Source organism: Haliotis rufescens, unplaced genomic scaffold, assembly GCF_023055435.1.
Source record: "Haliotis rufescens isolate VD_foot unplaced genomic scaffold, xgHalRufe1.0.p SCAF_11, whole genome shotgun sequence".
NCBI classification, from domain to species: domain Eukaryota; kingdom Metazoa; phylum Mollusca; class Gastropoda; order Lepetellida; family Haliotidae; genus Haliotis; species Haliotis rufescens.
Genome location: NW_025963791.1, coordinates 9295998 through 9307418, shown reverse-complemented (window position 1 = coordinate 9307418; position 11421 = coordinate 9295998).

Below are 11421 nucleotides of genomic sequence, written 5' to 3'. Positions count from 1 at the left end.
ATGAACAAAAATAATGATTGATGCCATCGCTCGAATCTCTAACTATGTCCTTCTACCCAATTAGCGTTGACAAAGACGTGCATCTGTATTCCACGATGAATTGTTAAGTCAACACTGTAGCTTGGGGATCCTGCTTTCTATAGTGTTTGTAGAGTTAGGGATGCAACACATTTTCCTGATTAAAAAAACATGAGTATCATAATTGTTAATCATATCCTCGTTAAAAGAGTAAAAACATTAATCTCAGCTTGTGATATTTGAAGAGAAACTTGGGTTTCGCATGAATATTGGGAAAATAAACGCGAGAAAACCCTTTCTATAATCCTATGAAAAAACTGATCAAAGAAACAGTCCATTTGCCATTCTGAATATGTCATAAGCATGTATTTATAAATCTCGATCAATAGTGATGACTCCAGGTGTTCACGAAAACCTTAACCCTGAACGTTACCATTCCCATTTAATTGTCTGTATTAACAAATGCCTAATTAACACAGAGTTCCTTAACATTGACCTCCTTTGAGATGGGATAAAGAATGGTGAAACTACGGTTTCTAACAAGTATACCCAACGTGCACTTAAAATGAGTACATGTGAATCTGCTGAAGATCATATTAGACAGAACATTGATATTACGACTTAGTTATTTTAATTAACGATACTGTCAAAACAGCAAACCAGTATCTCGGGTTGTCAGTTGTCCCAAGTTTCCCAAACATGCCCGTCTCACGAATCGACAGAAGAAACTTTATGTTATCAAGACCTGAAATGCAGAAATCTGAGACTCGAAAAGAAAGGCAACACTTTTAAGTAAACTTTAGGAAATGGTTTCTTATATAGCGTTGACTAAGCCTAAAATTACAATTGCAAGGAGAATGACAGCTGAGAGAACCCGCAGGACCAGCATTATTTTCATTTATTAAGGAGAGTGAAATTTCCAAGATATTGAAATAAAAAAGACCTATTGTTATTTTTTTTCTTCACCCATGATATTGTTATTTCTCGTTGATTATAGGAAGGCAAAGAGCAAAAGCCGTTTCTTAAGGAAGCGACATCCAAGACTCGCTTACAAAGCCTTGTATCAAGTTCCTGATTAAGCTGAAGCTGTGGCATTTTCTCTCTCAAGCTCTCAATACCACCAACTGTCAATTGACTGGCGCCTGAAGAGTTCCAACAGGTACATAATCGAATGAGGATAGACGATAAAAATCAGTCCAGTAATTCTTTCGATTACTGTCGAAGTGACTACAACGACAACCCTTTAGTCTACTAAACAGTCCTGTATTACTGAAATAAAAGCTGAATACTGGGAACTTTAAACTAAACTGTATTTTCTAAATAGCACTCAGGCAACACGCCACTGACAACTTTAATCCATGTATCATGTTCCTAAATCCGCATGCGGTGCAGAGCAGATCCGATTGAGCCATGCCTTTGCAAGGGAGGCTGTATGGTATAAAGGAGACAAAGGCTTAAAGGAACCGTCTTGCCCATCATGTCAAGCCTGGTAATCTTGGGCTTACCATGCTTTTATGGTCGTGATAGCAAAAGAGAATATAGGCACCTTGTGAATGTGCATGTATTACCTGGACGTGTTAAAATGGTAATAGAGTTGAAATAAGATGTGATGCTATCAATGGAATTTGTTTGAGACCAGCCAATTTCATTCTGGTTCAACGACAAACTGAATCAGGCGACAATGTTTTGTGCGTTACGTTCAATATGTTTTAGCACAAACGATACATAAATGAAACAAGCATTTTTTATAAGACTGTTTTGTATCATTAAAGCAGAGAGGATATTCCATAAAAAGAATTAAAAAGAGTAACCTAGGTTTTATCTTCGTTACGTTTCGCTTTGGATCCTCTGAGGAAAAATGAAATCGTCACATATCAGTAATTAATTTTAAATGTCCTTTTTTATCTTTGTTTTATAATCGAAAGAAAATAACCTGTTTTCCCCTCCCATGAAACGCATTTACTGTTAGCAATATTTTCCGTAGGTGAGTAACGATACACACAAATATATTCACACTAACGAGTTTGCCCCAAGACATGATTTGACCTTTGTTGGCCATTATGATCATTTGATCACCGTTCTCCTTCGAATATTTAAAGAACATTATGAATTTTGTAACTCGCCTTTATATCAACAGACACATACCATCCCGTCGACACCCGTGAAGATACGGGTTGGTCTTCAGCAACCTATGCTTGTTGGAAGGGGCGAATTTGCCTGTCGCAAGATCGATAGAGGCGACTAACGAGATCGGGTGGTCAAGGCCCGTTGACTTGGTTGATGCATGTCATCGTATCCATATTGCGTGGATCGATGCTCACGATGTCAATCATTGCATTTTCTGGTCCAGACTTGTTAGGTCCAGATTCTATTATACCGTCATATAGCTTAATATTGCTGAGTGTGTGGCGTTAAACAACAAACAACCAAGCAATCCCATCGAGACAAATGTCCAATGGCATATGTGTAATAATCCAAGTAAGAAAACCTGACCTGTCGATTCCTGTTAATCACTTCTTATAAAGGCATGATGGACAGAGGACCTACATATTTCGACCCGGAATTTACGGTGAAAATGACCTGTGCATATGAAGGCACGTACACTAACCCTGATGGTCAGTGTAATTGACCATTACTATAATATTGTGATACAATCCATCCCTTGACATGACAAGTACAAGCTTTTGTTTATCGAATCAGTTTAATTTACTGTAAAAACATGCAATTATGAATTAATATACTGTAGAAATCGAGACCAATGATTGATATAATGAGTAACATTCCACGCATTTGGGTGCGATAACACGCATTCAACCAGCCCCTGGCCCTGGCTACCAAAACTGTGTGTCTTACAAGCATAGATTACTTGGGACCTACATATTTTAACCCAGAATCACATGGTGTCTACAACATGCCAAGATGATATGATAAGAAGTATTGAACAGATTGTGGCTTTGGTCAAACTAGGGCAAGGTTGGTCAAGTATGCGTATGCGCTGCATGTCAACGTACATAGTTGTGTACCATTGTTATATGATCCACTGATATTGAGGTTTGATATTAGGTTTGTCAGCACCATGGAAATGATTATGCCTATGTTAATGACTTCCACAAAGTTTTAAACATGTATAATTAACGTCACTTTATCTCCTACATAAAGCTTACATACTGTACACACAACTTACCTAACCACAAACAAACAAAAACTACAACATGACAAAGCAATGGGTATTGACCTTAATAATATCAATTAACATCATTCATAATCACATAGAGTATGCGTCAATGCATATCCATTTGAGATTGAACAAAAGAAAAGCTTTCAAATTGACTTCTAAGATTCTATTACAATTGAAATTCACACAATATACACTTTGATATTTCATTGAACATGTTTCCAAACTTGGCAAGCAACAGTAAAGACTAATGGTTTAAGGTATATATAACAGAAAATACTAACATGATATTGTATTGTAACGTTCGGCATTGCACACTGACCAATGTGAGTCAATGTCCAAATGTACACTTGTAAATGTATTACGGTCAAAGGCCTTCCTAAATAAGTATTAATAAACCGAACGAAACTACGTTCACAATTTAACAACCCTTATGCGTCCTGGGTAGTCTTAACGAGGACTTTGATGAGCCTTTAATCTTTAGGCGGCGGATGTCTGTTTTGTCGTCATGGACGATTCCGCGCGAAGTGTAAAACAAACACGTGAAACAAAAATAAATTTAAGAAAGTCATCTTTGTAAATCTCATTATCATGTCTTTTTTCAACGTTGTCATAAAAATTTAACCCGTGGGAAATCGGGCTTCACAGAGATAAATGTGTTTTATTTCTCATAATTATTCTCGTCAAGTTAAATTCAACTATTTGTAACGTTAATGTCATCGTCTTCGCCAGTTGCCAACGTTTAATTGAATCATTTGAATACATGTGCACATTTGAAGATACGGATTTAGTTTTACTCCTGATTTTAATTCTATTTGGAGAATTTTATATTGATCACGAACAAACAGTAAACATCGATCATAACGCAATGTTCATTCCCGATAGATCGGAGACACGTGAGATTTCTGAAACAGCGCCAATTCACATGCAATTTCGGTTTCATGCATATCTTCAGTTTATTGCTAAAATATTATCTATTATTTTCACTTAAATAAACTCATGTGCTTGATAAATTTCAGAAACAACAATACATTTCTGTTTATTTAATACCAAGTGTCTCGTACACGTGATGTAATTCATCATTGTAACAGGTATAATTAATTAAATGGCAACAAAATTCCGGATCGGTCATTTACCATTGGTAAACCCTAATAATCATTTATGCAATACATTGGTTTGCCACTTACAATAAGCTAAATGATAAACATAGTTTACACTGTACATGTACAGTTTACATGCCAAATAAAAGCGGCAAACCCCTTTTCAAAATCCTAAAAATCTACGATGACAAGCAATTACCTTGTTTTCACGTCGGAGTAGATGATACGCAGTCTCCGATCCTGTCCACCCTACACATTCAGTCACCGCTTACGAAAAAGTCCAGTGATGTATCTATTCGTGACTTTACTGTGGTTATTTTTACCGCCAACCACAAGCGATGAAACTCTTTCCATAAACATAAGAAATATTTGCTAAAAGCAGAGTCCATTGTACGATTCCGACTGTTTGATAAGCGTGTGTTAATAAATTACTATCCAGAAGGTATGAAACTAGATGTTCGCGAAAAGATGCGCGAATCCTCCCCAACAAGACGCACTCGTCGCAAGGGCATCACGTAAACATATCGTCAATTCATATTTGATGTTGAATGATCCTAATGTCATCTATTCACTAATGTTATACACGAATTTATGGATCGAGTTTTGATGAAGATGTGTAATATTATGAAATGTTATGTGATCCGTTAATTACATTACAGCCAAATACCAACATTGTCTCCATGACAAGGTGGGATAGGCAGAATGTTGTGTAGATGTTACTGGTTCGTGCATCAAATCGTAAAGTCAGACGTTGGAAGTTGAAATCTCAAACGGTTCACAAGGTTATGATGGATATGGTGTCAGTTGCCACAAATCAGTATAGACCAATGGGACTACAAAACAATGTTCACAATGTGCTATGGGACTGATTTATTCCTCAAGTTACTATTTTATTTCAAAGGTACATTTTCAAGAATGATTATATTTAATGTATATGTCAAGTGAGACTGGGGGCGGTCGGGGAGCCTGGTGGTTAAAGCGTTCGCTCGTCACGCCAAAGACCCGGGTTCGATTCACAACATGGTACAATGTGTGGAGACCATTTCTGGTGTCCCCCGCCGTGATATTCCTGGAATATTGCTAAAAGAGGCGTAAAATCATACTCACTCACTCAAGTGAGACTGATAATAATAAAGGACGATTTGTAGAGATAAGTAGAGATTCAACGTGATCACGTGGTGAAAACTGGATTGGCTCAATTATAGTAGTCACATTATCCTGAAACATGAATACTTGTTAAAGCAGAAATGTTCTCCTCATGAAATTAATCGAGTAAACAAATATTCTTTAACATTATATCAGCAATGTTCCATCTTTTTGCATTAATATATGAAGCAATTTGGGTTTTATGTATTCCTTCAAAATGTAAAATGGTAAACGAGATGATGCTATACTATTTGGAGTCGAAATAACATATATATATATATATATTAGCTAACTCGAATACCATGAAGGCACCGTCATCTGGGATTTGTTAAAAGTGTTCTAAGTACATGTATACTATGTTCGTATATTTACTTTTTTCATAAAACATAAAAGTCCTTAAAGATAAACCTTACAAAATACGTTATTTGAATGATTGAAATGTCACTCCTTTCCTACAGACCATAAAGGCAAAGATCACAATATCTGACAGACCGAGCAAAACTGCACTCGGTTTCCCTATCTGACATAGAAAGCGAAAGAATAATAGTATTACCCTTCCTGACAGTCTAAGCGTAATGGTTCTTGTAATATCTCCGTTGTCTTCCTATTATACATCCTTTCGTGCAAACGTATGGATCAACAGGATCTGCAGTGTAACAAGTACGGATTTCGGAACACGATGCTTGGATTATAGTTGTCAGTTGTGTTAATATAATAATGTTCAGCTGAATACAAGGGTACAGTGCAAGAATTCTGGTCATGTCTTGCTGAATGAAGTCCTGCCAATGTAGTCACTTTTATTGTTCATCGAAAGACTTGCAGAGCAGACTGTCATAGTCTCCTTATATTTAATTATGTAGCTCTCGGCTACACTAACGGCTCCAGTCTCATAATAAAATGACATTTAACAGTACTGGGAACTTAATGGGACAATTACAATGATAACTCCTGAAATGTTACTCGTCAAAGAAATGCATGGGCTTTGTAGGCTAGTTGTCCCTTTCATATCAAGAAAGACAGTGCGCTGTTTTCCCTCTCTTTGCCTTCTCCTGATTAACGAGAAATGGTACTATAACCTAACAAACAAAATGACATTGAGTAGTTTATCCCTTCAAACTTTATTGTTGCAAGTGTTGCTGATTCTACGAGTATCTCCAATACAGTAAGCGAGGTCAATGGCTTACATGCACTTAAAAATAGTTCCGATTATGCAGATAAAATACAAGTGATTCACTTTGTTTTCGAATCTCAGATTTTATTATTGCCGGTTTTCTGACGCAACGATTTTTGTTTCACTCCTAATTGTCCAGGCAGAAGTGTAAACCGGTAATTTCCATCAGAACTGGAAAAGACAAGATGATAAATTTCCTGGATTGGCAGTTTCATTTAGTAAATATCCCAAAAAACAACCAAATTACTGTTTTGTTCGAATTTCCATGTTTCTTGCATACTCTCCTTAGTATAGTTGTGGAGGGATGGTGCATCCACTGTTAATTACATTCATCATCCAGATATCCCGTCAGACAGAAACACGACTAGCTGTCGGTACTTATTTACCGTTGTGAGTTTTTTCTGTGTATATGCTATGTTAATAACAATCTTTTATATCTACGTTTACTTAAAAAAAGACATTAAAATGATCATCATTTTTCTATTAACTTCATTGATAAACGAAACATACTATTTTGCTTTGTTATTGTAATTAGTGTTGTACTTGTGACAAGTACATCGTGTAAAATGCGAACGTTTACTCGAATGAAAGACATAAACGTGCAGAGGAATAAATTGCTGGCATCATTTTTGAAAAACCCCAAAACATAAAACTCAGTTACACATACAGTCTTTACTGGTTCCCTTTCCCCAAGGACCACCCGCCAAGCTAATGGCCGTAACCTTCCCCCCCCAAAAAAAACAAAACAAAAACAAACAACCCCAAAGGAGTGATCTATAAGATTAATCGTGACTGTGGTGACTCGTACATTGGTAAAACATCCCGCTCAGTATATATCCGCATCAAAGAACATAAAGCTTCAACAGCCAAAGCAGACAGCAAATCAGCCCTCTTAGACCGCCAGCAACAGTTCCCCAGCCACCAAATTCAATTTGACAAAGTCCAAATCCTCTCTACCAAACATAAGGACTTCACAAAAGGAAAACTCTCGGAAACCCTAAAAATCCACCGTCACAAACCTTTGATGAACAGAGATCAAGGGTATTACATCCAGTCTGCCCGTGGATATCTAATCAAGTAGTAGACTCCTTCTATTTGTATCCAATCAGTTTGTTCAACTATTTTAATTAGTATCCAATTCTTCTTCAACTTCTTAATCCTTACCGAGAGTATATCTGGCTTCATTACCTGTGTCCTATTTCTTATTCTAACTGTACATCCGGCTTCGTCCACTTATCTGTGTGCTACTTGTTGTCCATTACTTGTTGTTAATGTTAACCTGCTGCTAATCACAACATGTCATGTATAATAAGTCGTAAAAAGGCCATTGAAGATGGTCACTGAAATTCTCATAATAATTTAGATAATGATAGGGTAAGCTCAAGGTTCAATGATTTGCATCTGTCTAGTATACAAAGGTATGAGGCCAACATATTGTTCCATTGTTTAATTCGAGTGACGTCAACTTGTCTTGATAAATTTGGTAAATATAATACCAAAATAAATATGTTCAATTGCTGAATTCAATTTAAACTCTCCAAAGATTGATGGTTGATATTACTGCAGAAGAAAAATCTGCCAGAAATTTCTATAAAAAAAAAAAATACTGCCAGACATTTCTGCAGAAAAAAAAAAATTTCTGCCAGAAATTTCTGCAGTAATGCATTTTCTGAGCCAATGTTTGAGCTTGTGAACACACTGGGACACACATTATTTGGATTCGACTCCTCGAGAGCTTTCCAATGATATGAAACATGTTTTTGTAGCTCGCTTCCTTCTGTGTGGTCAAGGTCGGACTCCTGGCCATTCCTAAGTTGTCCCGCCCTGATTTTCACTTTGTGAGAGTTCATAGGGCCAAACTGAATGAGCGTCGGGGCCTGGGGCGACGTCCTCACAATGTCTGTCCCTCAGTCTTTGAAGGTTCACACTCCAATGAACTCTCACAAGGTGAAAATGAATTCGTATACTGTGACTATTCTTTCCTACGATCTAGATCTGTACAAAATTCTAGTTAGAACGTGTGACTTCTTGTTTACAATGTCAGCCATACCGCCTGTATCGCTGAATGAAGTACTTCCTCAACAGGTCAGGTGACATGAGCGTAGGCATGCTCACAGTGACATCTTTGGTTGTTTGTTTGCAGGAAATATATTCAAATGCTATCATTATTTGATGTGAAAATATGTTAACAACTACCTTAGTAAATCAGTCACAGTGACAACGCGTCGGAATACATTTACATCAAGCACAGGACGTCAAAGTGGCCGAAACGACAGACGTGACGGGCGAGAATTTCGAAGTTGTTAATGAACCTGTGGTGATTACAAGTGTCCGTCAACTAGATACTAAAGTATGTTCATAGATTGCTGTAGACTATCACTGTGAGTCTACACACGGATCGTATCTATACTACGATAGTTTGGATGCGTATTTCTTCGTTTTGTTCTCTAGGATTGGTCGTAGCGAGGATATCTTTGAACGGGATTGCAATTAAACTCTCCGACTTATTCCAATGCATGATAAAACTCTTATTTCAAGATTAAAGGGTCTAAATAATCAGAATAAAGGCTTCTGTATTTATTCGTGCGAGGGAACTCCAAGGGGTTTCCCCAGTAATGTGGAAGTAGTTCGTAAGTGTTTACGTCATTTCAAGAATTCAGTCTCGTGAAAAACGTATGAACGTCAAAAGAAACATCTAGGCCCTCAAAACTCGAATCAAAGTTCAGTCTCCAAAGATGCCTCTAAATCAGCTTTATCAGACCCGTGACAACCCACGCCACAACATTTAGTCGGATAAAATGAAATCCCTCACCACCAACTTTGACTCAAAGACTTCAAAATCAGAAAACTACAAGAAGCCATCAACATCAAAAGACTCCAACCGTCGATCAACCGTGACCAAGGCTAGTACATACCCCCAGCGTACCATCAACTCATCACCGACCCCAATCCGTCATAATCCTGTTGTTTATATTACTGGCTTCATTCTTTTGTTTATATTACTGACTTCGCCGGTAATGTCTTTACTTCCCCTTTTTGTGTACATAATTAGCTTCCCCAATCCCGTATAACTACATCTGATATCTACTCTGCATATCACTTGCTTGATCACTGTGTTAGAACCTACACCGAAACGTCGCTCTTAATTGTAATAAAGAAGTTGTTCATCAATAAATCTTATCCTTACTTAGTGCTCCAACTTCTAAATGCCTATCAAAGAAACTATACTATTAGTTCATTAATTTGATGTTAACAGACAGTTTTCAGATCATAACACTACTGTATGTAAAAATGCGAATTTAAATACAAATAATCATATACCCCTTTATTATTCTTCCTAAATCACACTCCTCTTTATCACCTGTCATATAGTAAAACATATAAGAGATTTGATGTGTTGTCACACATGGCACAGTGGTCGAAAATGATGCAGCATTTATTAGGATCAGACACCTGTTATCTGTTCAAAATCGTTATGGATAGTAGTGATGTAATCATAATGCCGCTTACAATAGCCCCTAGAGTGAACACAAGGTATTTGCATGTCATCCAACCTGACCGCGGGTAACGTTGTTCGTAATATCAACTTGTGGTTTATCTGGTCCAGAATTAATTATTTGCAGGCCATCATGATACAGCTGTAATATTGTTTATCACAGCATTAATCTTGTATCGAGATCAGATATGTTTAGCTGCACCTACAAAACCAGATATGTTTTAAATTTAAAACTAATAGCCTGAATTGATTCTAAGAAAAATACCTTGCAACAATGTATTTTTTGTGGCAGACAATTTCTTTTTTCCCAACAGTCTGAAGCATAGTTTTTGTTTCAAGCAATATCTGTAAGTGTGGTTGGGATACGTACATGAATACTCCCGAGGCATTGATGTTGTAAAGTATCTCATCACATCCGACACATGCCACAAAACCATTTCTCATCAAACACAAATCTGCGATTAAATTGTAAAATTCATTGTCATCAAGGGAACTTAGACAGAGATACGCCTCCATCACGCTCGTTTACGTTTCAACACAATGAGGTTCTGACAGTAAAACTTGCACACTTAACTTAAGTCTCGCTGCATTACACTTTGTTTACGCGGAGCTGGTTTTACATTTGACACGAAATAATCCTTAATATATCGAAAAGAAATACGCAAAAGCTTGATTTCTGAAATACATGACTGTCTGAAAAAGAAACTTCAAAACACCCCAGAATAAACAACAACAATTATATTTTCAATTGCCCCCCCCCCCCCCCCCAAAGATAAATGTTTTACTTGACCATTGACCTTTCTGAATAAGGTCTGTTAGTCTACTGAATCTTGTGAAGTATGAGGTACCACCTTTCTCATGATTACATCAAAGGCTTAGATCTGATAGGACTTTGTAATTACAATGTAAGAAGGAACGTGGACATGTTAATTACATATTCCTTTTGTAAATCTGAACGTATGTACTCTGGAGTTGGAATTTGCTTTTATAAAAACGACCTAATGAAATGTTTTGTCTTCTAACATATTGGGGTAAGACTATGGTAAAATATGTTCCTTAAGCAAGTATGCATGTACTGGTGTTCTTGCCTTGCATGTTTTTATAATTGCAGTTTTCAGACAAATTTGATATGTATTAAGAATGTATTGGAAATAGGCAAAGTTATCCAGTGACAAAACAACTTCCCACTCCATTGGGCCACTAAGGTCAAGACATGTATTGAGACCCGTGAAGATTCCGGGGTAGAATAGGTCTTCAGCAACCCATGCTTGCCGTACAAGGTGACTATGCTTGTCGTAAAAGGCGACTACCGGGA